General features: G+C 43.4%; 2 long non-coding RNA genes across 2 annotated transcripts; both read left to right on the top strand.

The window, feature by feature from the left end:
- Positions 1-9: 9 nt before the first annotated feature.
- LOC116217343 lies at positions 10-11261 on the top strand. Its single transcript, XR_004161770.1, has 2 exons — positions 10-4247; positions 5036-11261. It is a non-coding gene; the product is annotated as an uncharacterized LOC116217343 (long non-coding RNA).
- A 158-nt stretch (positions 11262-11419) lies between these two features.
- Positions 11420-26036, top strand: LOC109370617. The gene is made up of 2 exons (XR_004161771.1): positions 11420-17320; positions 18622-26036. It is a non-coding gene; the product is annotated as an uncharacterized LOC109370617 (long non-coding RNA).

Below are 26036 nucleotides of genomic sequence, written 5' to 3'. Positions count from 1 at the left end.
GAGCCGGGACGGCGGCGGTTCCGTCCTTCCCCCCGAAGTCAGCGGCGTTCCCGGAAACTCTTAACATTTCCACGGTAGAAACAAACGATCCTTTCACGGCGGCGGGCATCCTGGCGGCTGCGTGGCGCGTCTCCGGCAACCCGGAGCAACCCCCGCCCTCCCCTTCCGTAACGTTACTAAACGCGCCTCGGCGACGTTTGTCTGACTCCGTCCCGAAGCGGCGAGCCGTCCGCCGGGCTGCGGGGCCGCATGGAGCGGGCAGCCGGAGCCGGGGGGTGCGGCCGTGTCACCGACGGCTGTCACTGGGGTCCCGCCTCGTTCTAATCAGTGAGTTTTTGTACGTAGAGAACTTGTTTTCCGCGTTCTTGCGCGGTTGTGCGACCGTCGGTGGTACGGTCCGCTGCGGATAGCGCTCGTGTTCGTGCTGGGATAATTCTTGTTCGCCAGAGGCGGTACAGGTGCCTAAAAGCACTTCCTTCTCGAAGCTCGGTATTTTTAGTCGTCTTTTATAGTTGGAAATGTTCTCAAGGACCATAATTTCTCCAGTTTGCACCACGTGTCTGAGATCCCCCTCAAACTGAAGGGTCCCCATCTGTTGTGTTACTTCGTGCCATTTTCCCCCTTTCTAATACACCTGGGTTTAATTGCTGCAAGGGACGGTGGGAACAGTTAGGGAAGGACTTGGACTCTTTGCTGAATTGATTTCTTATTCTGGTAATTTGAATTTTCCAAGTAACTCCGCTTAATCTGCATCCTCACATTTTGGGGGGGGAAAAATGATTCTGAGATACGAGACTTGAGAAGATGAGAAGGAGTAGCCTCGTGTTGTGCCAGGGAAGATTCAGGTTGTGTATTAGGAAAAGCTTCTCCAAAAGAGCAGTGCTGCAGTGGCACAGCTGCCCAGGGAGGTGGGGGAGTCCGCATTGCTGGAGGTGTTCCAGAGCCGTGGAGATGTGCAACGTGGTCAGCATTGGTGGTCAATGGAAAGTTGGACTCGATGATCTTAGAGGCCTTTTCCAACCTGAATGATTCTGTGACAGAGACCGTTCTGGTAATTATCCTTTCTTTATTGCTGGAGGTGGAAGGCTTCTCCAGAACTTCTTGCAGATGACAGCTGCTTCATTCTAGTAAGTGACAAGTGAGAAAAATTTGTTTGGTTGGTGGGACAAACCCTGCCATGAAACAGAACCAGATCTTAGAGCAAGCTACAATAAAGGCATTTTACTTTCATCTCATTTTGGAGCAGTAGACAATTACCAGCTGTCAGCACTTTTTAAAGCTCTTTTAGAAACTGCCTAGGGCTTAGAGAACTGATGAGTTCTTAATTTTTACAATAGGCCCTGGTATGGCAACCTCTGTCATGACGCTTAGGAACGGATGTTCAGTTTTGATAGTGGATCCCATCTTTTAGGGAGGGCCTGCGTGAGTATAAGTCTTGTCTTCTGTTCTGCCTGACAGTGGCCAATGGAGTGCAAGGCTACCCTAATTTATCCTAGGATAAAGGACAGATCTTTCCTCAAAAAACAAACCAACAAAACCAAACACCATAATTCTGAGTCATAATGTACCAAGGGAGTGAGAGATCCCTTGTGACTCAGGAGTCGGTGTGCAATTTCTATTCTTTGTTGTCTTGCACAACTGACAGTGGAGAAACTTACGTGGCTGAAGACTTCTATGATGTATCTTCAGATTTTACAGTGTGCTTAAGAGCAATGAGGTGAGTTCTGACCAGATCATTCAAATAACAGAGAAGACTTTTTTAATGTTTGATCGAAGCCTACTGGAGGAAGGATGGTAAAAAGAAGTGGGGGCCAAGAAAGCTTAAAATCAGATCAAATATAGTGAGTTTTGGGTTTTTTTTTCCCCCTAAAAAGAAAAAGCTGAAACTCTCTGGAGACCTTTATGTAAAGGTAAAATAGTCTTTTTCTAGCAGTAGGCAAGCATTAGGAGCTGTTGATTGTTTGCAGTGTCACTTTGCTTATGGGATGTAACCTTACTGAGGTGCAAACAGTGTGCTTGTTAGGAACTGTACAAATTCCTCTTCTACTGTTAAAAAAAAAAGAAAAGAAAAGAAAAAAAAAAAAGAACAGCCTGTATCAGATGAATGAGAAATTATCTGCAGCAGCTGGCCACAGCCACAAAGCAATGCACAAACCATCACTTTCCTGTGTTTTGCAGCCATGTGCTCTCAGCTGATGCTTTTGAACAGTTCCAGCATGCAAAGTGTTGAGGATCAGCAGGCTTAGAATGCACTGCCTCACAGTTTGAAGGAGTAGTGGGTGTGTACTGCTCACTGGGTGCTTTCAGACATCTCATGTCTTCTGTAGAATGAGTTTGTACCTGGAAAAAATAGCGTGATGTTGGTGCTGCAGAGAAAGAGATGAAGAGCTAAAAGTACAGCACATCTCCCTGAGGTTGGTGTGTCCTGCTGCCCCTGTAAGTGACGCAACTGAAACTAAGCCACTTCTCCTTTCATACAGGCTGAAGAGCCATATATAGATACATAAATATAAATGTGTATGTGTATATTGTTAAAATACTGCTGTGGGAAGAACCTCTGTGGAGGAGTTTCCTGGCTGAGCACATTGTGTGAGCACGTGGACGTGGTGACGCAGGAAGAAAAGGCTGGGACTGGGGGAGGCAGTGGTGCTTTGTGCTGGCATTCAGTGACTGCAATCATAGCACAGATTTGTCTTCTGTCAGGGGTTCTGCTGTGTTTGACTCTCATCCCACTATAAGCAACTCATGAGTGATGTGGTTGATTTTGACTAGGATTACTATCCCTGACTTTGATTAGGAACCACATATCTAACCTTCTATCATTATTTCTAGTGGATGAGGCTTGCTTTGGATTGCCTTTCTGTGAGATTAAACACAGATATTTTTCTGCCTGAGCCTCTGGATTGTATGTTCTCTCTGGGAAATATCATATGTATTTTGTGTCCTTTGCATTCTTCTTGCTTTGTTGATGCATTAGTGAGGTAAGTGGGCAGCTCTTCCCAGAAAGCATTAACAAAGCTGTAAGAAGCAGTAAGTCCATGTGAAATGCTAACGAATAGAGTGGACAAATCTTAAGTAATTTGTTGCAACTGAGCCCTGTTCAGTTGGGGTGCATAGTGGGGAGGAAAGCTGAAAGGATCCTTTAAAGCCTGCCCCTGCCTTAATTAAATATGCAGTGCAGCAAGGAGCAACAGGGCCAGTACTTTTTCTGTTTGATCTTCTATATAGTCTGTCTTATATTAAATTCCTGTACTGGAAGACAACAAAGGTTAGTATTTAGAATTGATGTGTTCATTCGTGCATGGATGGATAGCTTTCCCTGGCAGCTTAAGGAAAGAGCTTGGTCACACGTGATGACCAACGAGCTGCTCCTCACTGTGACATGGCAGCCCTTTAACTGGCACACTGACCTTGGTTCAGGTAAGACACCACCCTTCCTGTAATTGAGTACATGGACAGAGATTTTTAGCATTTGGCAGTGCCTTTGGGTGCTGTGCTGCTTGCCTTCTAGGCAATAAGGACATAATGCTGTGAGATGTTACAGCCTTCCGTCACTGCAAAGTTTTGTTACTGAATACGCAGGGTAATTGTTGGTGCCAAAAATAGAAAAGGATATTATGTCAGAGTGTCTTCTGACTTTTGCCAGGTACTGGGTAATCTTTGAATGACAAAAGAAAAACAGACATCCCCAACACTTAATTCCTGCCACTCCAAGCACGTTTTTCTCCATAGGGGAGCTTTCTAAAATCTTTATTTTAGAAAATTTTTGTTGTTATGCAAAAAGATGTACGTAGACAAAACAGGTGCAGTGACATTCAGCCTGCTGTCTGGATGCAGGATGAACTTTGCCCTTGCTTTAAAGGGCTGTATCTTTACATGCTGATGTCACTGACTTTTTTTGAGACTTTTCTGGTAAAAGTTTACCCCGGATGTTTGACTCTTTCCTTGTAGCGTTCTGGTGTCTGACCAGAGATTTCACCTCCACGAAAGGTAACATAGGGCTGTGTGGCCCCAATCTTTGTGCCTGCATGTACTCAGAGCTGGAGAACAGCCGTTGGGAGATCTTAAGACTTCAGGGAAACCTTTGTGTCTCAGAGTCTAGGGTTGCATTTCATTAGTTAAAGTGATCTGTGGTACCTCGTGCCAGCTGACAATCATCAGATGTATTGGCCATTTTGCTAATGAAGCAGAGGATTATAGAAGGAGCTGTAATTCAACTGGAGACCTGTATTTGTCAGAGGGTTGAGGTGAGCTCACAACTGCATGCTTTTCTTCGTTACCATATGCTCAGTACTTTATAGTCTTCTGTTTTCATTACGCCTGTACCTGGTCTGAGTAGGACATTCCTGTCCAACAAAGCATCACCTTTAGCCACAATGAAGAATTGAGAACAGAAAAGAGTAAATTCAGCTCTCACTGTGGTTATTGCTCATGGCTGAAATGTCTGGATAAGTCCATTTCCAGTTGTGTAATAAGGAGATAGTGGTCTGTTTAGCTTTTTAGAAAATTAAATTCCACTGAAACAGTATAACTGGAAGCACAGAAGTAGGAGGAAAACTATTTTCCATTTTGAAATACATCTTTGTATAATGCTGTGAGTTGAGTTGTTTTAAACTTGCTAACAGTAACTAATAACTTTTACATTATACAGTCCACACTGAGTCATTGTTTACTCACGGAACTGACTTTCAGCAGACAGACTTGCTTGCTAACTTTAATAACTGAAATATGCAGTTCCACACATCACAAGGCAGCACACTATAATCAACGTTTTTTGAAAACAGAAACTGGTACGTATTTGCAGCACTAAGGTGTTGCATTATAAGCAGTATTCCTGCAGTTCAGATTTTTGTCTGCAGCAAAGGCTCGTGTATCCCATGGTACAGCTCTAAGAAGAGAGAAAACTATTACACAGAAGTATTGTAGTTTTTTTTCCCAAGAGAATTGTATTGAACCTTGCAAAGTAGAGACCAGAAAGCCTTGTTCTCTGTCCACGTCTCATTGTTTTAAATAACAGGTTGTTTTCCACTCCTAGGCTTTTGGAGGCTGTTCAGAATTGCTCCTTCTGCATCCTGGGAGGGAAAGCCACACCTTTGCACCAGGAGTCCAGGAATTCTTTCTGACAGAATTGGAATGTAGTTAACAAAACAGATGGTTGGCATTTTTCTGCCTTAATTTAAGCAAATAATGAATTTCAGTTGCGAATCATTCCCTTGCCTTTTTATGACTGCTTACCTGCTATTTGATGTTAGCACATCTATTTTCTCACAGATTTTACAGGTAGCTTTCTTACACACCCATTACATCTATTAATATTGAAATAAGTGGGATTTGTTCACCTGATTGTTTTTCAGCGTGCCGAACCAGCAGTGCCAGGTGTGTGCAAGGCAGTGTGACAGAGTTTGTCCACTGCTTTGTTCACGTGGGAACGAAGTGGGGGCAGCTCAGCGTGCCTGACTTGTGCTTGAAGGGACAGTGTGGGGAGAGTGTTTGGATGTTAAAACGCTGGTGGATAACAGCTGTGAACAGCAGCTTATGGAGTCATTAGCAAAACTAGAACGTATCTATTTGTTTAAACAAGTCTGGTGGTGATTTGCATCACCTCTACACCTTACAGAAGCATCGCTCTGATTTTATGTCAGAATTTCTCTTTTTTGCTTTTGTTCCCCCACTATCACAATTAACTGCACGGTGCTATAGTGATAGTCCTGGCAGAATTTGGATTTACTGTCAGAGTTAGAATGTTTCCTTCGGCAAAAACTCATGTTTTTATGACTGTAGGATGTCAGGATGGCAGCAAGCACATTTCTGGTCAACTAGAGTATGTCTGCACATATCCAGGTGGCAGTGTTCATTGCAGAGGGATCTTACGCATACGTAAGCTTTGGAAGATTTGAATATTTTCTGCTGGCTGAAGCCTGTAATGTAGATCAGACCAATCTTACTCTGCTCTCCTTTCTGTCTCCTGAAGACATTCCCCACAGACCATTCAGTTTAGCTGAAGAAGATTAGTGCTCAGCTTTATGGAATAACCTAGTGACAAATGCATGTATTCTAGCTGTCCTATTAGTACAGATGGTGCTTTGCTGCAGCACTTAGAATTTTTGTTTCTAGTAGGAAGTATTTCTTTGAATCATTTGCAATCTTAGTCATTACTGAAGTACAGCAGCTCTATCTGTTGGCTAGATGTTGGCTGTATTAAAATATTATCCTTTAAGATCACCAAGAAGATGACTCTTCAATTTACAGAAGAAACAATGCTCTCAAGACTGCTTATGAAGGGAGTGGAGAAAGCTAGGAGTAATTTGGAATAATAGAAGGGGTAATTTATGGACTTTTATGAGCTATTTCTAAAACAGGTGTGTTAGTCCTTAGAACATTTGAGAAAAACATGTGACTACAGGATAATGCAGACACAGTACGTTTTCTTTTTGCATGACAGAATTGAATGCATGGGTTGATGGCTATAGGCCATTTGTATGTTTTGGTTAAAGCTTTCAAACATTATTTGTCTCAAGTATAAACTAATCTGATTTGAGACAATTGTGTCCTGGTACAAGGAAGTACGAAGAGGAAAAAAATCCGAGATGAGTTGCTCTTCCCAGATACTGCTGTAGATGGTGACCACTTTGAAACCTTTCTTGACAGAGCCAGTGCATGCTGCCAGAGAAAAGAGTGCGAGGTGCTGAGAGCCTGCAGGTAGGGAGTGTTGGGAGCATGGGCTTCTGTGCTGCCCTGGCAGGTTGGTGATGGGGGCACCATGTGAAGAGGAAATGTTGCAAGAGATGCAAAGCTCTGTATGTGGAAAAGAAAAACCAACAAAAAATGCTTAGAGAGAGGGAGGCTGTGCTTGATCTCTCTTTAAACTGAAACCTGATCAGCTGCCAAGTGTCTTTTCCTGCTCTGATGTTTCAGTGTCTGGGCAGGGACATAGGGGAGCTCCCTCCATCTTAAGCCTTGAATATATTTACCTGGCAGCTGCTATTACCCAAGCCACTTTCTGTAGCTCAGCTTGCACTAAAAGGAAAATTCCTCATAGTAGCTCAGTGTAGGATGAGAATGTGAACTATGCCCAGGCTGAAGTCCATAGAACTCAGAAGCTGCAGTCATGTAACTGTTTACTTTTTTCTAGAAGCTTCATTTAAATTGTTTGTCATAGAATGCACTTTTGCCTGAAATACTGATTGTTTGCCATCAGAAATAAGTAGCCTCTGTAAGAGGGTCATGTTGCCACCTGCGTGGAAATGGGGAATGGAGGAAAATCAGTGTTGCTGTGGGTTGAATGCAGTGTCTGAAAAAAAGTTTGGAACACTGCAAAAGCAGGTTATTACTTTCAGAAGAAAAGTTTTGTTATGAAAAATCTTGCTTTTAATTTTGGATAGGCTCGGAAGGAAAATTATGGTCTCATGGTCTAAAAGCAACTGTCAGCCTGGTACCTGGCCTTCAGTTTTGGACAGTGAATTTCTCTGATAACCTCTCTAGCACTGAACTCTTGGAAGTGCTCTTTAGGCTGTGCTTTCACTGGCCCCAAACCAAATGATCTTAATTGCAAACCACTTATCTAAGCTGATGATTACTCAACACAAATGTGACACAGGGCTTGCAGGAGTAAAAATTCAGGCAGTGTTTAGTGTGGGCTGGATTGACATTTGCAGTTTGATAGAGAATGGGAAGGTTCATTTGGGTCAGTAATGGGTGTTGATGGGTGTGTGAAGGGACCATCATCCCTCCTTTTTCAAGCACCTGCCAGAGAGCATCATTGCTCCTGTTGAACAGCAGACAAGTTTACTAGCAAGGCCTATTTCTGCTGGCAAGTCTGGTGTGACAAACATACTCACGTGTGTCGGGTTAGGTAATTTATGGTGTTGACTTCCTGATCATGGAACACTACAGCTGTCAGCCTTGTAGCCTCTCGTGTCTTTCGTGGGCTTGTCCTGGAGGCTGCTAGTGGTGGTAATACATGTGCATCACTTTCCAAGGTTTTAGACTTCAGGAGGCATGAACGTGTAGGGAACATATAGGGAACTAAGCAAGCATCCAAGGAGTCTTAGAGCTTCATCCACTTCACTTTCAGTGCAATGCCCTTTCTTTACTTGTGTGCCAGGAGGATGTGTTCTTCTAGTATCTAAGATAAGCTTGTATAAGATCACATGAAGCTTTAATTAAATTGGTTTTGCCTGTAGTTCTGTACTCTCTGCCTTGACTTCAGTGAAACAAAGTTTGGAGAACAGCAGACGTTTGAGTTCCCTGAACTCTCACTACAGAGCTGAGCAGATGTCAGTCCCAGCACTGAGGCCTGAACAAACACTGCTTGGGGCAGCAGATGGGCTGCAGCAAAGCAATGTTGGCTGTGTATGTCAGCTCCCAGCAGCAGCGTGGGGCAGTGCTGTGGTACCTCAGAGGGTGCTTTTCATGTACAATAAGTGCTTGTTGTATCCCTGTGGTTTGTTCAGCCATTCTTGTTTTACAGCACTGGTTTTGTATCCCTGAAGTCAGTGGTAGTGAGAAAAAGTCTGAATTTACTAGAAGCTTCTGCAGTCATATTCAGAAGCTTGTGTGGACTGATTGGCACTAAGACCTTAAATTTGTGAATATGGAGCTAGCTGTGTAGAACATGAATGGTAATTAGCTGTCTTTTAAATGCTGGATTTATTAAGATTTACATGTAGAATGCACTATCTCTACTCCCATGTCCTGGGGATTCCCAAGCTATGAAACTTATTATAGCTCCTAAGCAGTACAGTAACCATCTGCCCATGGAGTGCCTACGTTGCCCATAAACATGAGATCAGGTCAGGAATAGAGACATGCTGATAAGTCCTGGTGTGGGCTGCCAAGGTAATAGCACTGAGACATTGAGCCAAGAGAAGCTGGTGTCTGTTCTGCCTCTTACCAGAGCACTGCATGCACTGGCTGAGGTTCAAAGTGGGGTCTGGCTGGGTGCTGCTATCAGATGTGTTTTGCCTTCTCTGGAGACAGAACGTCTTTGCTGCTTCCCAGAGCAGTGCAGTTTGTGGGGTCTTCGTGTGGAGGGAGTCCCCCTATTGAGCTGGGAATGTGGAAACACCCGCTTTTACATTCCTCTGCAACAGGTCTAAATGTTCAGAAGTCATCTGGGCTCTGCTGGGACTCTTTGGCAAGGTAAACGTGGGACAGTAGCACAAGGTTACCCAGTTGTGGTATCTGAGCATGACGTTGTAATCAACGCAGGCAGAGAAGGGTACAGGAGAAGGAATGCATTTTGCTGCCAAAACCTTTCGTGCAAGAGGTTAGATCTGGATGTGTGCCCTTCCTGAGAGTACATGCAGGTTCCTGCAATTTGTAGCTGCTGTTGCTGTCACCACCAGTAGTGGCACTCAAATAAACAAAATTTGGGAATGCCATCCCACGATAGAAACTTCAAGAGGCTATTTCTGGATGGAATTGAAGCTCCATGTGATTCAGTGGACTGTAGCCTTATTGTCAGAGTAGAAGTGGTTTTAAATGGAATTCTTTATATAGTATTGTTGCTAACACATAAGTGGGCAGTTGGATTAAACTATTTTGGAACTGTATTCCTTTTTGATACTATACTAGCACTCTTGTTAAAGATGTTTCGAAACAATCTGAAATAGCTTGGCAAATGCTGGTTGCGAGACCATACTCTTTACATGCTTCATTGTTTGTTTGTTTGTTTTCTTTATTTATTTGTTTTTCTTCCAGGAGAGAGAGATTTTGACAAAAGGAAGTTAAAGATACAACTTTAAAATATGTGTATTAAATACAAAAGTTATTACCCAGCAAACAAGCAGAGGCAGTAGAGAGTTAGCACTTGGATCAGTGAATTTTGGAATAGTGGAGTTCAGCTTCACAGGAAAAGAGAGTACCTGCATGTGATTACTCCTGAGACCTATCAGCTGTTCCGGTAATTCTCCAGAATGTGGAATTTGTAAAACGACCAGACAAGTGTGTGCTGCCTATCACAGATACCAGGAATCCCAAGAACGTGCAGGATTTTCTCTCAAATTCCAGTTGCGTGTGCTTCCCTTTCCAGTTCCTTCTCTAGGGGCTAGTGGGAGCAGGAAAAGAGGTCAGTCTTGAAACACGAAGTCAAAGAGGAGGAATTTGTGACTGTAGAGCAGATAATGCCCATTGCTCGCTGTGCTTTGCCACTCCCCCACCCCCCACGCCATTGTGGAAAGTATGATTAAAGTCAGCCCCTCCGCCCTGACTGTCTGAACCATACATACATGCACAAATGCCAGATTCTCTTCATTCCAGGCTGCTGACTTCAAGAAGGACTTGCTCTGACAAGCTGGAAATGAGGACTGGCAGCTTTGTCTGCAGCTCAAAGGCTTTATCTCTCTTAGACACTCTTCCTAGCATTTCCCACAAATACTGTTCTGCTGGTAGGATCTGTTATATACACAGGATGCCATCAGGTACTTATGAATAAAGTCCTACATTGTGTAATTCTCATTAGAACAGGCAAAGAAAACTTAACAGAGCGATTGGCACCGGGCCCATAGGAGAGCTTGCTCTCCCTGTTGCTTCAGCCTCATTAGCTGGGGAGCGGTAGGGAGAGTCAGCTCAGCTTTTTGATTCTCTGTCCACCTACCATAAGGTGCTGTTCTTTCCTCCACAAAACTTAAACAGAGCTGCCTTTGTCTCTCTCTTTTAATATTTCCATCAACAGATCATATTCAGCTTCCATAGCATATCCCTGTGGTCTCTCTTTGCTGTGCTGAACTCCCACCTGGGTATCCCTTTGCTTCTTCCCCATTTCATGTGGGCAGCACAAGTTTTGACTTCTAGGATCTTCTTACTCCATCAGCAACTTGTCTGTTTGTTCTTGCCTTTTAGCATTATTGCTTCACTGATGCTTCTGCTCAGTGAAGGATGCCAGCTGTCTCCACCTGCTAGGCTTTTTTTGCAAGCGCTTTTAAGCTGTCTGCCTATGCTGCATATGCAGGGCTGTTTTTTGCTTAGAATATTTATGTTCCCTGACCTATCTCAATCAGCTGATAAACTTGGACTTCAGTAAATGCTTTCCTGGAGCGAAACTGATTTGAGATATGTTGTCGTGGCTGTAGACGGACCCTTTACCACTAAATACAAGAAGGCCAAGCTCTTCTTTAGATGATATTTTGGTTTCAAAATGAGCATTAAAGCAAGTATATTTTCACATTTATATAACATTAACACACGAAACTTGAGATAGCTTTAGTCTTGATGTTGTAAAATGTACACCCTGTAATAAAAATGTCATAAATCAAATTGGAGGAGCCGTGGTGGTTGAGATATGATTTCTGCTAGAAGGGGATCCCTGGTGCCATCACTGTACTCTTTCAGAAGCATCTTGCCAGTGTTATTTTAGGTTGTGGAGGGTGTGTACACACATGTCCTTCTTATGGTATTTAGAAGATATACCAGTATCAAATGTCTGCCTACTGCTTCGCACACTGCATGATTTGCTGCTGGTAGACAAAACTTACTCCTGATTCTTGAAGGAGGGATGTTTTTTGCAGGGCCTGTAGCCTTGACTTCTGGCCATATAACCAAGTGTGTTGAGCAGAAAAGGGGTTTTCCTGATCACAGTTCCAAATCCTCTCTCCTGACCATGGGACTTCACTTTCTGGACATTGTGTGAAAAAGACTGGAGAAACAAACTCTTATCTTCTCCTTATCTGGCTCAATACCTGCAGAGAGCTCAGAAACAGTGACATAAGAGAATTAGAGTAAGTGCTGTAATGAGGATTTCAAGTGAGAAGCTGGCATGAAGAAGCACCTGCAGCATTTAACTGCTGTGTTTTATTCATCCTGAAGCAAGTGTAATTTAAAGGGACACCTCTATAATTGATGAAGTATCTCTTTACTGTTTGTTTAATTACCAGTTTCAATGTCTAGAAAGCAGTGGATCAATAATTTACAGTGATGAACTCCCTGTGTCCCTCTAGTTCAGCCACACAAACAATAGCTCCGGAAACAAACACTTTTAAAGTTTTGATGCTTTTCTTTCTCTGTAGTTGATTTGAAAGAGCTTAACCCTTTTTTTTCCTACCACAGGCGTATTCCAGTACTGCTGAAGCTGATGGCAGAGCTCCCACTGACAGCAGGGAAGCGGGGCTAATCTAGGGCATGCCATGAGCACTGTATCAGCTCTCATCTTTTTTCAGTCTCCTTTCATTACTGTAAAATGGCTAAGCCTGGGCTCGTGCTGTTGCTACGATAGCTGATGATGCTGCTCACCATCTGAGAACTGTTAAAATGCAGAATTTCGATGAAGGAGTTGAAGCTGCTTGCCTGAATTTTGTATGGTTTTCCTGCATTATATGCTCTGTAACATGTATTGATTTTCTGTGGTAGATACCTTTTTTTTTTTTTTGAGACTCTCAGACCATCCTTTCAGAGCTCAGAATCCTCAAGACTGAATTTCTCGCTTTCTGCAGGGGAACCTCAGTAATGTATGCCTGTAGAATCACAGGAACAAAATTGTTCTCTTCCCATTGGTATAAGATATCTGGTGGTTTCCTATCATTGTTTTGGCTGCCACGAACAGTGGAGCTTGATCAAGAGTAGCAGAACAGAAGGTAACCAATTTTGTGAGATCTCCAAACGTGTGCGCTTCTAACATGATGCAGTCTTACGTCTACACGCTGGTGGCCTCAAGGTAGAGGGATAACTTCACTTTTCTGCCTTTTGTAAGGATGTTCTCATTGTCTCCATCGGCACAACTCTTCTTGCTTCTGATTCTTAGGGGTGCTGATCCTCATCTTCTGACAGAGAACAGAAAGCTGTGGGACAGCTTATATTGTTATGAATGTCGCATCTGTCACATTCAGCAGTTTATACCCGTGTAACAGGAACTATGAAAATTACCTCACGATCTCTCGTTTGAGTTGAAGGTCACAGCCTGAATGTTTTCTTTGGTATGGTAGCTGTAAAGAGTAGAGAGCCGTGCATGTCTATGGCTGCCTGTTTTGTGTGTGTCAGCAGGATTTCTGCTGTTTTTCAGCCACCGTCCGTATGACCATAGGTAAATCGGAAAGAAAGAAGAGGGGAATGAATGTTTCCATTCACTGTATAGGCCTGTGTTTATCCAGATGTGGAACGTGCATTCCCGAGGACCACAAAAGGAACAGGCCCCCAGTTATTCTTTGTATATTTTGTCTTTGGTTTTGATTAAATCTATGCTGTTGATCAAGCAGAAAATCTCAAAAACGCTCTGAGCAGAATAGTGTGGCCCTCCTGAGTGGGCAGAGTTACAGCTGTGTCGTAGAGATGGGGTGTTCCTCATACTTCACGGGGGGCTTACTGAGTTGCACGCCAATGGTTCTTTTTCACTGTGGCTGTTCTAGAAGTCTTGTCTCATCAGAGCTTTGACTCAGTAAGAGTATAAGTTTTTTAAATGTGGGAAAACAATATTGTGGATCATTTGAGGAATACAAGCCAATGTGGGATGCCCTTCTGAAATGATGTCTGTGTTTTTCAGGCATCCTGGTGTATCTTTGCCAAGATGACTGTAACTCATGATTTGCTGATTACTGTTAACTGAAATAGATCTATTTTAGAATCAAAGTGTGTACGATCCGTAAAAACCTGAAAGGCTTTAGTGGGAACGTCGTGGTGCTGTCAGACTGGTCAGAAGATTACTTCAGACGATACCCTTCGTCTGGTGGCTTTTACTCTCCTTTTCAGAAGCAGCAGAAGAGACAGGGTAAAGGGAAGCAGCTCAGACATAAGCCAGCTGTGAGCCCACGTGCTCCTGTTGGCTGCCAGGCCTCAAACCTGACACGTTGCCAGATAGCCAGTTTGCACTGTGTGTCTACTTTTCTTTCTGCTTTTGGAAACTGCTTAGGCCGCTTCTTTTAGGATAAACTAGAATCTCTACAAATCAATGGATGTGTTCCTGTTTTGGGTTTGTTATCTAGTTTTATTCCAGACTTTTGAAGATTCTTTCCTTAAGCTTATCGTAGGGGCCTTAAGCCATCAAAGTAAATGCAAAATGCTTTTGGTTCCCTTGCAAAGAAGGGTATAAAGGAAGTTCTGTGCCATATGTGTTCCTAACAGTTTGTTGGACCTTAAACTTTTCACTGTCCCAAAATAACTGCCAAACAAAGTCAGTTTGGGACAGAAGGGAAAAAAAAAAAAGTGGTGGAAGTACAAATTGTGCCTGTAAACTTTAGGCTTAAAAATCATCAAATGAAAAACTAGTCCAGTTGTTCAAATGTCTAAAGCATTGAATGTGTCCTTTTTCTATGCTCATGAAACTTGGCTCCACTTGGTAGTTCATAGTTTGCTTACAGGATTGCTATAAGAGTCCCACCCAGAAGGAAAATAAGAGTGTTGTTATGCTGTCTCTCCCAGGTGTCACTTGAATGTGGTGTCAGAACGAAATGTCACAATACTTGCAAACTGGTACGTTGTGATTTTATTTCCCTCAGGGGAGCTGTAGACATTCTATGACACGAACCTTTGATAGGTAGTATTGTACCAATATGAAATATGTTTACCTCACCATTTCCCTTAACTTGATAACTTCAAGTACAAATTAGACTGACATAAATCTTAACATTGCTGTAAACTTCCTATATTGCACTTAGCAGGATGGGGAGTAGGATTAGCTGTTGAGACGTTCTTCATCTGCAAGCTATTTTATAAAAACAAACCATTTCAGGAAGTATATTCCATATGTTATCCCCTCTCCCATGCTTTTTGTAAAGTTTCAGCCTTTGAGCCTTTGTTTTTGTGACATTAGGAGCTTGAATTTACCTAATATAATCTAGTTATAACTTGCATTCCAGTCTCCTTATGGCAGAATTGTTTTGACACCTGACTAGGAACTCACCATTAGCTTTATTCGGACTTTACCAAAAAGAAAAGCTTCATGTTGACTAAAAGAAGCAGTTTCTTTTAGCTGTTTTGGAGGGAGATGTTTCCTTCTTAAACCATTTCTCATAGCATCAGGTGTCTGGTTTTGGATGTGGTTTGTTTTGATGCAAAACTGCATTGATTAAAACTGTCAATTAAAGAAGAGAAAGAAGAAGATCAAGCATAGGACAGCTGAGTTGTTTCCTATAGAGCATCTTGAGATAACAGATCTGCTATTTTGGATTCCTCTAAATCAATACATGTTGACACACTTAAGAATAATATCATTCTCTAGATTTCAGAAAATAGGACAGCTTAAACTTACAGTTTTGATATCAGCATTTTTAAACAGGCAATCCTGTATTGGAGAAGAATTTTATAACTATTGGTGACGAGTTCCCCCATGAGGCACGGACTGTTATCTCCACGTCAGAGTCCTGGTTTCATACCTGTGCTCCTTCTAACTTCAGAGCCAAAACAAATATCTCACTTATCCTGAAACAGACTTTATGAAACTGAACAAACAATTTACTGACTTTATCTTGGAACTTAGTACCAAAAATAAGGAGAGAGGACAGCAGTGTTAGGGTCAGACTTAATGCTGAGACTTTGTACAGACGCAGATGCGTCCTGTCATGAATGCAAGAACATGAAGTACTTAATTGGGCAAAAAAACAGAGGTCAATTTTAACATCTTCAGCAACTAAGATGTCCCTAAGTGTAAATCAAATATGAAATGGTATCTTGGGACAGCATTGCTATATGCCCTGGACAGCTTTGCACACCCTTGACTGCATGCTCTTTTCTGGGCTGGTGATGTAGGGACAAGGGCAGGTTATGGGCAGCTGGTGAAGAATGTAGCTGAGACCTGGTTATGCTGGAGCAATGCTCTGGAACAGCAAAGGGAACAGTAAATCTCAGCTCCTTCTCAACAGGACTGTGAAGCTTCTGATGGTGTGATGAAGAACAGTGCTCCTGCTGTCCAAATTCTCTCTCTTGGTGTCTCAGCAAGGAGTTCTCCATAAGGATAGCCTGCCTTTCTTATTTTAAGTCTCTCAGCTGCACTTTGCTGATTTGACATCAGGTTCTCCTATAAATTGTGTAACTCTGCAGAGGCTGTGTTTGTAGACAGGAGAGAGGTAGGCAGGAGGTAGCAGGCCTACAGCCACAACATTCTTTCTACAATTTGTCACAAACATCTGTTCCATTCAGAAAAGAAGTCTAAGTGATGAACCTGCCTAGGAACTTGCCTTGTATTCATTTTCATGACAGCTATGGGACTGTCAGACTGTTTGCTAAGCAAGCTTCTCTACACTGGGAGCTGAGAAATTCTGCCTTTATCTGAGGACAAAAGAGATGGAGGAATACCACTCACTGCAGAGCACAGGGAAACGTTCCTGTTATGTCACTTTACCCAACATTTGGCTAACGCTTTGTTGTAGGAACTCCCTTTCATTGGTATAAAAAGAAAGAAAATCTGTTTTTTAACTGGGCTTGCCGGTTTGGCATCTGTTCAAGTGACAGTAAGAAGTGTGCATTGGGGCTGCAATTAAAGCTCGAGGCAGCAGGGAGTCTGACAGTTTTGCTGAGATGTATGTGGCTTGTTGTAGTTAGGTACAACTGTTTGCTGCTGAAACTGTTGGCCTGCAAGACGTTCTTGCATACAGTTATGTAGGAATGCTTTGAAAATTAAATTAAATGGCTCCTTCTACAGGTGCCCAACATCCTTACAGTTTAAAATAAAATAAGAGAGCTGTCCCATTCACAAAATGAAGCAACAAACTGTTGTGCTCCATGGATCCAGGAATGCTGTCATCTTCTCTTCTGCATTACTGCTGGCACATCGTGTGCTAGGACAGGCTGTGTCTTTTTCTGCTCTTTGTGTATCATTGATGTGCTCAGCCCTGCTTTGCAGGTGTTATAAGTCTCTTCTGTCTGTCCTTTTGCTCCCAGGAAGAAAAAGAGCTAGCAGCTGCAATTCGTGCATTTTGTTTTCTTTTTCAGGCTATGGGAGGAGAGGCTCCTTTCTGCTCAGGAGAGAAATATTGTCCGTCTCCTTAGAGAGCAACCTGAGGTTACTGCACACTGCTGGTGTGAGAAGAGCCCTGCTCTGCCCATTGTGTCCCTCCTCAGCGTGCTTGTATGTTCTTCATTTCCAGACTGAAAGCAGTTTAGTGCTGATCTGGCCTTATATAGTAATTTCCTATTATTAGAAACATTTCCTTGGGACCTTGTTCAGGGAGTAACAGAGGGAAATCCTGTTTCCTTCATCTAACATGCAGGCAAAGCACCACTGTTCACTCTTTCCTTATCTAGTGTCACTAGAACAAGAAGCTTTTATTATAACATGCTTTTCAGTCCGAATCCCTTTCTAACACTAAGCCTCTTTCCAGAAATGCAGAAAAAGAAATGTTGAAGGAATAGGAACTGTCAGTCACCAGTGTGAGCTGTAGAACATTGCCTGCAGCCTGTAAGTTTTGCTTGTTCTTTCTCAGCCGTGTTTCTCTCTCTCAAAATGAATCTTCCTAACACTTTGGAAAATTGATGTTGACTTGTGTGAAAAATAGTAGGATAGGATGCTTCACCTGAGTCTGCCAGGGTACCTGTAGAAAGCTAATGGCTGTGGTTCAAGAGAGGAACAATTTTATATTAAGGAGGGAGATGTTTTTGTTTTGTAAGCAACGTGAACAGATTTTTAAAGGAGAGATTGGTTACTGAAGCACAGAGACATTCAAAGGCTTTGAACGCTTAATTTTTCCCGTGAAAACATTTTTTCCCCTTAAAAGGAAGATGTAGGTCCTGCCACTGGGAGTGACTGTTTAGAAAGTCAGTTGAGAGGAATGCACATCAGCTGAACTGAGTCAGGCTGTTTGCATTAACAGCTCAGTCAGAATGGCTCTTCTTGTCCTTGCCACGGGCTCTGCAGGGGAGCTGCTTAAAATGATCGTATCAAAGTGAGGGCAGAGCAATCAAACTGCGTTAACTGTTGTTTTCAAACTCTTTGCCGTTGAAGTTAGTACAGCAATTACTGCTGGATCCAGAATGGGTAGGCTGTGTTTGTAAAGTCAGTCGAAGAGACGAGTGCCCTGCGGTTGTGTAAAGCAACCAACAGAGCCATACGCAGGGCAGTGTGCAAGTGGGGCTAAGTGAGAGTGGCCACATGCATGAGACAACTGGCATCGTGGTAAGGGCATCTGGTATCTATAAAGCAGGGCTTTGTTCTGATGGTGGCTGTCAAAGCCAGTCATCCATTTCTGTCTCTTTGGTTCAGCAGAGAGCAACAAGAAGGAGAAATGATCTTAATTTGTTACATTAACCCAGTTTCTGTTTTCGTTCACGTCGTAGAGCCAGGATTATTGTGTGTGTGCGGGAGCCATAACTAAATGTGAGTGCTGTGTAGGTGCTTTTAACCTGCTGTTTTTCAAACACTTCTGTCGTCAGACTTGTCAAAGTCGTGAACAGCACTTACAGGGAAAGCATAGGAGTCCAAGGAGACAATCTTCATTTTCTGTGTCGTTCCAGCTTTTTGTATTATTCTTGTTTATTTGTGAAAGACTGAGCTTGGGAAGAAGAGGAGTTTAGTGTTCTCACTGTTGAAGCTTCCTTGAAACAAACAAAACCAGTATTGACAGTTTTAGGCATTACAAAGCATAAATTAGAATCCAAAATAATAATTTAAATATTCTTTGTCCTTTGGGTTTTGAACCCTTTTGGCCACACCTATCATACTTTTAAGCTTTTGTCTATTACTGTGCTAACACATTCACACAGAATCCGAGGACTCGGAGAAGGTGATGTCATGAAGTTCTCAATAAGGTGAAGGAATTCTGCAGTCTTGAGACACCTTTGTAGTGAGTACAATGGGCTTTTTATTAAACCTTCATAGGTCTGCATTCTCCTATCTGACCAGGAATGCTGCATCTCCTGGGTCCAATATCCTGTGTCCATGTTTCTGTTGCACACTTCTTGTCTGGGGGGACATCTCACTGCTCTCTGCACGCTGGAGGGTGAATTGCATCAATGTAAGCAAAAAGGGGGTAGAAAGCAGGTGATTGTTAGCAGAGCTGATGGTGCAGGGGAGAGGTTCTGCCTTGTTATCAAGCCTGTTAGAACAGTTAGCATTGCATCTTTGGCAGGGCATTGAGTTATTCAGTTGTGTGGTCAGATGTTTGTCCTTTGCTGGCTTTTTTCCTTAGCAGTGGGCCAGATGTCCTTCAGAACCCCCAGGTCCTGCTGTAGGGCATCTTGGAGATGCAAGGCACTGCGGTCAGGTTTTGATCAGTGCAGTGCAGACAGCAGAACTCGTGTGGAAGGCTGAAGAAATGTCTGCTCTTTGCGAAAGACTTTCCTCTGACCTGCAAGGAGACTCGAATTCCTGGCCTGTTTAGGGTGGTTTGTTTCCCATGGTGTCTTTGCCAAGTACTTTCTAATTATGGAATGTGTGTTATTCTGCAATTCTTCTGCAAGGCAGAAATAATGACTATTATAAAATACATATATATAAGCATTTATAAACGAGCTCAACATCTTTTGGTTTTGGAATAACGTAAATACGACCTACATTCCTTTTTGAATAAAAAACACCAAAGCCAGAATCTCTTACCTCCAGATTTATATTGTGTGGTGGAATCTGCACAGCACAGGAAAGGACTGTGGTTTGCTTGATGCCAGCTCTGTGGGGCCAGGCTTTTTTTCAGGAGAGCCACTGCTTGTGGGCAGCGCAGCGAGTCACGCACTGCGCCCTGAGCCTGCTGGAGCAGGGCTGGCAGGAAAGGTTTCCAGTCCCCTTGCTTTGAATGTGAGATTGTATGCAGGGAATCAGCTGCTTATCAGCAACGAGCAGAGCAATCCCAGCGCTCTGATGCAGGGTTTGTATGACTCATTTCTAACTGGTGTGGCCTGGAAAACTTGATTCATACCTCTCTGCCTGTAGTTGCCTGTATTAGTGATACAGAGCTAGCTAGCCATCCTCAGCAGAATGTGCAGACAAGGGCAGGGCTCTCTGTTGCTGGAAAAGAAGAGTGAGCTTTTCACTTTAAAAGTCTGGGATCAGAATCTTACGAATAAAAATTATGTTGGTTATCTCTGTTTTCCAAATATGTATTTTTTCCTCCTAATTTAGTCTAACCCATGAGCAGGAGTGTTTTCCTCACCAACAAAAGTTGGGCAGTAGTTTGGCTAGAGAAAAAGACTGTTTTGAGTAAAGGTCTTCCCAATACATAAATATATAATTAAAAAAAAAAAAAAGGTTCTGCATTTAAAAAAAAAAAAAATCCTTCTGAACATACCTGTGTGTTCTCCCATGTGACATTTGCAGCTGTAAGATACGTTCTAAGAAGGATTGTTAGAAAGTAGTAGAGACAATGGGAAAGGTGAGGTTGCAGATGTGGAAATAACTCCATGCTAATACGTAACTTAAAATGGTAACATGAATGTTACAGACCTCTGCGAAGTTTGCCTATAACCAGACTGATCTGAGGGATGATAATAGAGGGTTGCCATTACCCTCCTGAAGAATTAGAGCTGCTAGGCAACGTTTCTAATTAGATGTGGAAAACTCCATGCTCAAGGCTTGCTGTCATGCTTTGGTGATGGCTGACGTGGCTCAGTTTGGGAAATGTAGCTTAGATGAGCTTTGATCTTACCTGTGCTCCTGCACTGAGCAGGGCTTTGGAATACTGCTTATTTCTTTCATTGCTCTAAAGCTGACCAGTGCTAAACCTGCCTTTGAAATGTGTCCTCAGGCTCTCAGAAGGTGTTCCACGAGCTTCACTGCAAGTCCTCAGAAGCGTTGGCTTCTTCTTCCCCTGATGGATGCCAGCACAGGATCAATGCTGGGCCTTGGGTCAGAGCTAATTAGAGAGCAGCGCTGAGCACTGAACCGCTGACAACATCTGCTACATTTCTTGGGTTTTAAATAGCTTCCTACTGAGTAGTGGCCATGCATGGCCTTGATTTACTTAACTTGCTTTACTTCAAAGCTTTTTAGCTTTTTGCTTTAGTTGGTTTCATAAAAGAACGACATCAAGCAGAGCTGGATCCAAATAGTGCCAACCATGAATTATCAGCCGTCAGACTTGGGGGTAATTTTGTAGCTCTGTTTGTTCAGTGGTTAGAGAATCTGCCATTTGGTGCTGCAGAATTTGGCTGATGAATGCCACGTGGGACCACTTTAAATGGATTCCCACAGCTGAGCTGCCTGTAATGTTGGTTCTGGGCAGATGAGCAAAGCAGGGTTCATTCCGCAGTGCCAGTCCTGCACCCGTGTCTGATCCCAGACTAGTGCACCTAAGGGCCAAGGAGCCTTTTTAGAAAGAGGAAATCCGATTTCTTCCTGCTTTCTCCTTTTATCCTATGATCAATATAGAAGCCTTCCTCACTTAAAGAAAATAAAAGTGCTGTCTCCGTGTTGAGGGAAGGACGTCATTGTCTGCCACCTCTGTTCACTTCTACGTGGTAGCAAAGTGATGTCAACTGCCATTCAGTGGGTGATGCCTTCAGTGACACCTGGATTTCAGAAGTATTTGAGCTGATGCTACAGTCTCCTCTTTTCAGAAGACGATGCAAGAAAGATTCATTTCTCCTTGATCACGTCCCTTTGAGAACTATGGCTTCAGCTTGGATTAGGTGTAGATGTGTGCATTTACAGTGAATGTCATCTGAATATTCAGCTGATGGGTTCGTAATGTCACACCAAGTTTGAGACCTCCGAACTGCAGGTGCAACTTAGGTGTTTTGTGTGTGGGCAGTGCTTTGTACACTGGATAAACCTGCACTGAATTTGCAGCCATTTGTCAAGCTCCCTGCTAATTGTAGTCGCATATTATGGAACATTTGATGAGAGGGGCCTGTTAAGAGCGTGGTATAAAGGAGAAATGGGTGACAAATGCTTTGTACAGATTGTCACTATCTGTGTCGTGAGACTTGCAGACAGAAACCCATCTTTTCCATTAGCCACTAAGAGTCAGATCGAATGGATGACCAATTTTTTTGTTGCTGATGCTTGGAAATGGCAGAGCATGGGACAGAAGTTTGTGTGCAGGAGTCTGTCTGCCCGCTAGGCAGCTGGATAGCTTAGACCACTGAGGAGCAAAATAACAGAACCACTGAGTAGTTTGGATTGGGAAGGACCTGTGGGAATCCCTGGTGCAACCCTGCTTCAAGGCAGGGCTGATTTACATCAGATTTCTCAAGCCCTTGTCTGATTGAATCTCGGGTATTTCCAAGGATGGAGTTTCACAACTTTCGGGGGCCTCTATTCCAGTATTTGATGGCTCTTATAGTGGGGGGGGAAAAAAAAAGTCATAATATCTCCTTGGAATTTCCCTGCCCTCAGCTTGTGTCCATTGCCTCTTGGCTTTTCACTTCCACCTAATGCATATGCAAAGGCAAATATACATTTTGATTACTGTCAGAATGCCCTCATCTCAGGGCACTGGTGGTTTCCACAGCCTCAGTGTAGCAATGGCCAGTAATTTTTTATGCGAGACCAAACCCTGATGACCTGCAGGGCAGGGAAATGTGCCACTTGTGATTGCAGTGCAGGGTGACTAAGGGCAACAGGGGCTTCACTGTGCTCTGTAAGGAAGGGTTCTACGTGGCACTGCTGGTTACTTGGTGATGAGAGCTTCCATAGAAAGTGGGTGTTCTGAGAGTGGGTGTCTGCAAATGCTTGGGAATAAATATTGCTGAGCAAATATACTGAGTCCAAAGACAGACAAGGCAAACTGTGTTACCCGTGGACTCTTTGTGCTCCTGTGATTTGCTGAGAGAATGATGACAAGCGGAATTATAATTGCACTATAATTGCCCAGGAGGTTCTGCTGTGGTTGGGGTGAGTCTGGAGTGGATGTGGGGAGCCCTCTTGATACAGCTGCTGCTGTTTCAGAGCAGAAAGGAATCACCGTAGTGGAGCACATGGCTTCCTGTCCTGTTTGCTGTGGTTTGGCTTATTGGGCTGCACACCAGTTTTTCCATCGCCTGTGATTACTTTTCTTTCCGTTTTTCCCCCATTGGGCTGCAGGGACCCAGGTGCAGGCTGAAGGCAGAGGACAGCTGACTTCTTTTCCCTCCGACTGCCTCTCCCCATGTGTGCTGTGTGTCCCCTCGTAGCGAGGGGAGGAGAATTCCCCTCCCTTCCCTTGTAAAACGCCCTCTCTGGGATGCTCCAGTAGGAGCTGGTGGGAGGGAAGGAGTTCTGACTGCACCGAAAATGTCATTAAAAAGAAAAAAAAAAAGGCAACTGACAGAAGAGGGAACTTGTCCTCAGATTCCTGCTTTATGCAGCGGCGTAAACCAAAGCTCTGAAAGCACTGTGAGAGCTGGAAGGAGTCAGAAATGAAGTACAGAGGCGCGGTAAGATTTATTTTACTGCTTTGATATTTGTGCAGTTTTCAGGCGTGCGCTTCTCCTTCTTGTCTAGCCTCTTGTCTAAAATAAGTTTAGAAGGTTTCAGCAGGAGAGTGAAATGTTTGAGCCTACTTTGTGAAATGCACGGTAGTGGGAAAGTTACTTGCAAGTGGTCGGGATGGCACAGAAGAGAAATGTTTTGAGGCAACAGTGAAGGTGGGAGTTTGAAAAGCGAGGGCTTAGCGGCATGCTGTGTTAGGGGAGAAGAAAGGGTGGAGCTTTTGCTTGGGTGGAGGGGGCACGAGCCTGCCCACCGTGGTGGTGGGCACAAATTGTGTCCTACCCAGGGACTGTGCCCGTGACCACTGCCACAGGGAATGGCAGGAAATACCTGCTGAAGGACTCACTGCCACTCAGTCCCTCCGGGATGTATTTATTTCAGCAAAACTTTGTGTTTTAGTAGCAGCCAGGAAGCCTGAGTTTGTGTGCAGCACAGCAGAGCTACCCAGAGCTTTGAAAAGTGTGGCAAAAGATGGAGGAAATTAGGATTGTTACGTGGAAAAGATGAATAAGGGAGGAGGAAATGTAACACACGCAGTAGTGTGACAGGCAGGGCAGACTGCAAGCTCCTGTTCTCTGGGCAGTAACATAGGAACAGGGGCATTCCATTTGGTTAAAAGCTGTCAAATAGCTGCAGAGATTACTTTCATACAGTGCATAGTTGTGCCACAGAATTCACTGACCCTGGAAGATGCCAAGGTCTAGAATTTAACATTATTAAAAAGAACGAAAAAGTGGTTGTGGGGTTTTGTCTGGATAAGAATGTCCAAAGCTTTAATTGGTAAAGCTAGCAAATTTGGGAGGAGAAGGACTGAAAACAACATGTCTCTAGGTTTAAACAATTCTCCAACTGTTGAACTGGGGCCAGAGTATCCCATAATTGCTCAACCTGCGGATCCTTGCATCTTTTCCCAAAAAGTCCATCTGATGCTGAGCGCTGCCTGAGGAACTCTCTCAGTGCTGAAGGGAAGCACAGAGCTTCTGGAGGACCTGCCTGCCTCTCCCAGCAGCACGGTGCATTTGTAGATGGATTATGCTGTGCCTAAGGATTGTGGTTGTCTTCCTCTTGGCACAGGGGACTGTAGGAGGCAGCCAACCTGTGTCCAGCAACAGACATAGAAAAAGGGTGATTTTTTAAGGTGATAGCAGTGATGTTGTCTAGGGTGGTGGTTTGATATTTTCCAAGAGAACGTGTGGGTGTGGAAGTGCCCTTCACATGCACGGGGAATGCACTGCAGCTTGCCCTGGTTGGAAAGTTTTACTGTCTTTGAAAGGACATAATGGTCTGAAATGGTTGTGTGGGGCGTGTGGAATCCAGAGCAGAAGGTGGGAATCTCTAGTGTGGGGAAAGGCAGAGTGCACCAAGAATAACAGTGAGTCACGCCGTGTACAAATATGCAAGAGAGAAGAAAGAATGTGTGCATTTAGAGAGGACTACAACAGCAGTTACCAAAGAGCAGGGAATGGGGCCACGAGGTCAGCACCCCATTGCTGCAGGCTGGGAACAACTCCAAGCTGTGATGCTTATCTGTGGGCCAGTGTTTGAGTTTCTGTTTCCTTCTCACCTGCTCTGTCTGATGTAGAAGTGGTGGCAGAACTTCTCTGGAAGTGTCGTGGAAGGGCAGAGATTCCAATGTTTGCTCTTTATGCCATCTGTTTGTCTTCCGAAGCTTCTGCAGGACCTGAGCTCACAGGTAGCACTGCTACATATACTGAAATCAGGAATGTCTATTGACTAGCAACAGCTTATGTCACCTGTTCAGGAGCAAAAACGTCCTTCCTTCAATACAGGAATTCAGTTTATTCACATTTCCAGCCTTGGTCGTGTTCCTGCTTTGCCTCACTCATTTTTCTTACCACTATTTTATATTGAGCTTGTTGATGGAAATACGAGCATCCCTTCTTAGGGTAAGCATTTCTTTCTTTCCTTCAAATTAGACCTTTAAAAGTTTTCTTTTCAATAATAATTGGTCCTCTATTTCCAGTCTTTCTTCCTCCATCCCAAAAGTGCATCATCTGGAAAATATGTTTAAATATCGAACAAACAACATTTCCTGCTTCTCGTGCAAATCTCCGTGGCTCCCTTTGGTCTACAGTTAGTTGTTATTTGCATTTCTAATTTACATTTGGGCTCCTTAGATAGATTTCCACTATCTAAATATTGCAAGTGTCAAATGCCATTGATTGATATATTAGGAGTGGTAATTAACTGCAGCAACATCCACACCCTGCATTATTGTTTTTCAATGGAATGAATTTTACTTTCACAGTTCTATCTCCCTGTGACCTACATGCATTTAATAGATACTTAAAATATGCACACAGTATGATTGCATTGCTCACATTTCCCATTCTCCTTTGCATTTTAGGGTGGGAGATTAAATGTAGCTTAGGGAAGGGGAGGCAGGACTTCTAGCTTCTAGGCAGCTTGCTACTAGAGATGTCATAAATCTTGGTGAGAGCAAAATAAGCTCGCTTCCCCTATATTTCTGATTATGTCAAGTTTTAATGTACTCCAGCTTGTGTCTACTTAAAATACGAAAGACTTCAAAATAAATACTTTACAGGAATTAGGCAAGGAAGTGGCATTTGTCTCTCCTTAATACAATTTCTCGCATAGTGGATTTCATCGTTAAATCCATTCAAGATGTGTTTTAGGATCAGGAGGGAAGCATCTGAGAGGGAGAACCAAGTTCTTGCATGGGCAAAGTGCACCCGACTCCAGACATTCCTTTGCTGGAGATGTATTGCTCTAAAAGAAGCAAGAATTAAAAAAA

Source organism: Meleagris gallopavo, chromosome 21 (genome assembly GCF_000146605.3).
Source record: "Meleagris gallopavo isolate NT-WF06-2002-E0010 breed Aviagen turkey brand Nicholas breeding stock chromosome 21, Turkey_5.1, whole genome shotgun sequence".
Taxonomy (NCBI): Eukaryota; Metazoa; Chordata; class Aves; order Galliformes; family Phasianidae; genus Meleagris; species Meleagris gallopavo.
This window is presented reverse-complemented; position numbering and strand designations above follow the sequence as displayed.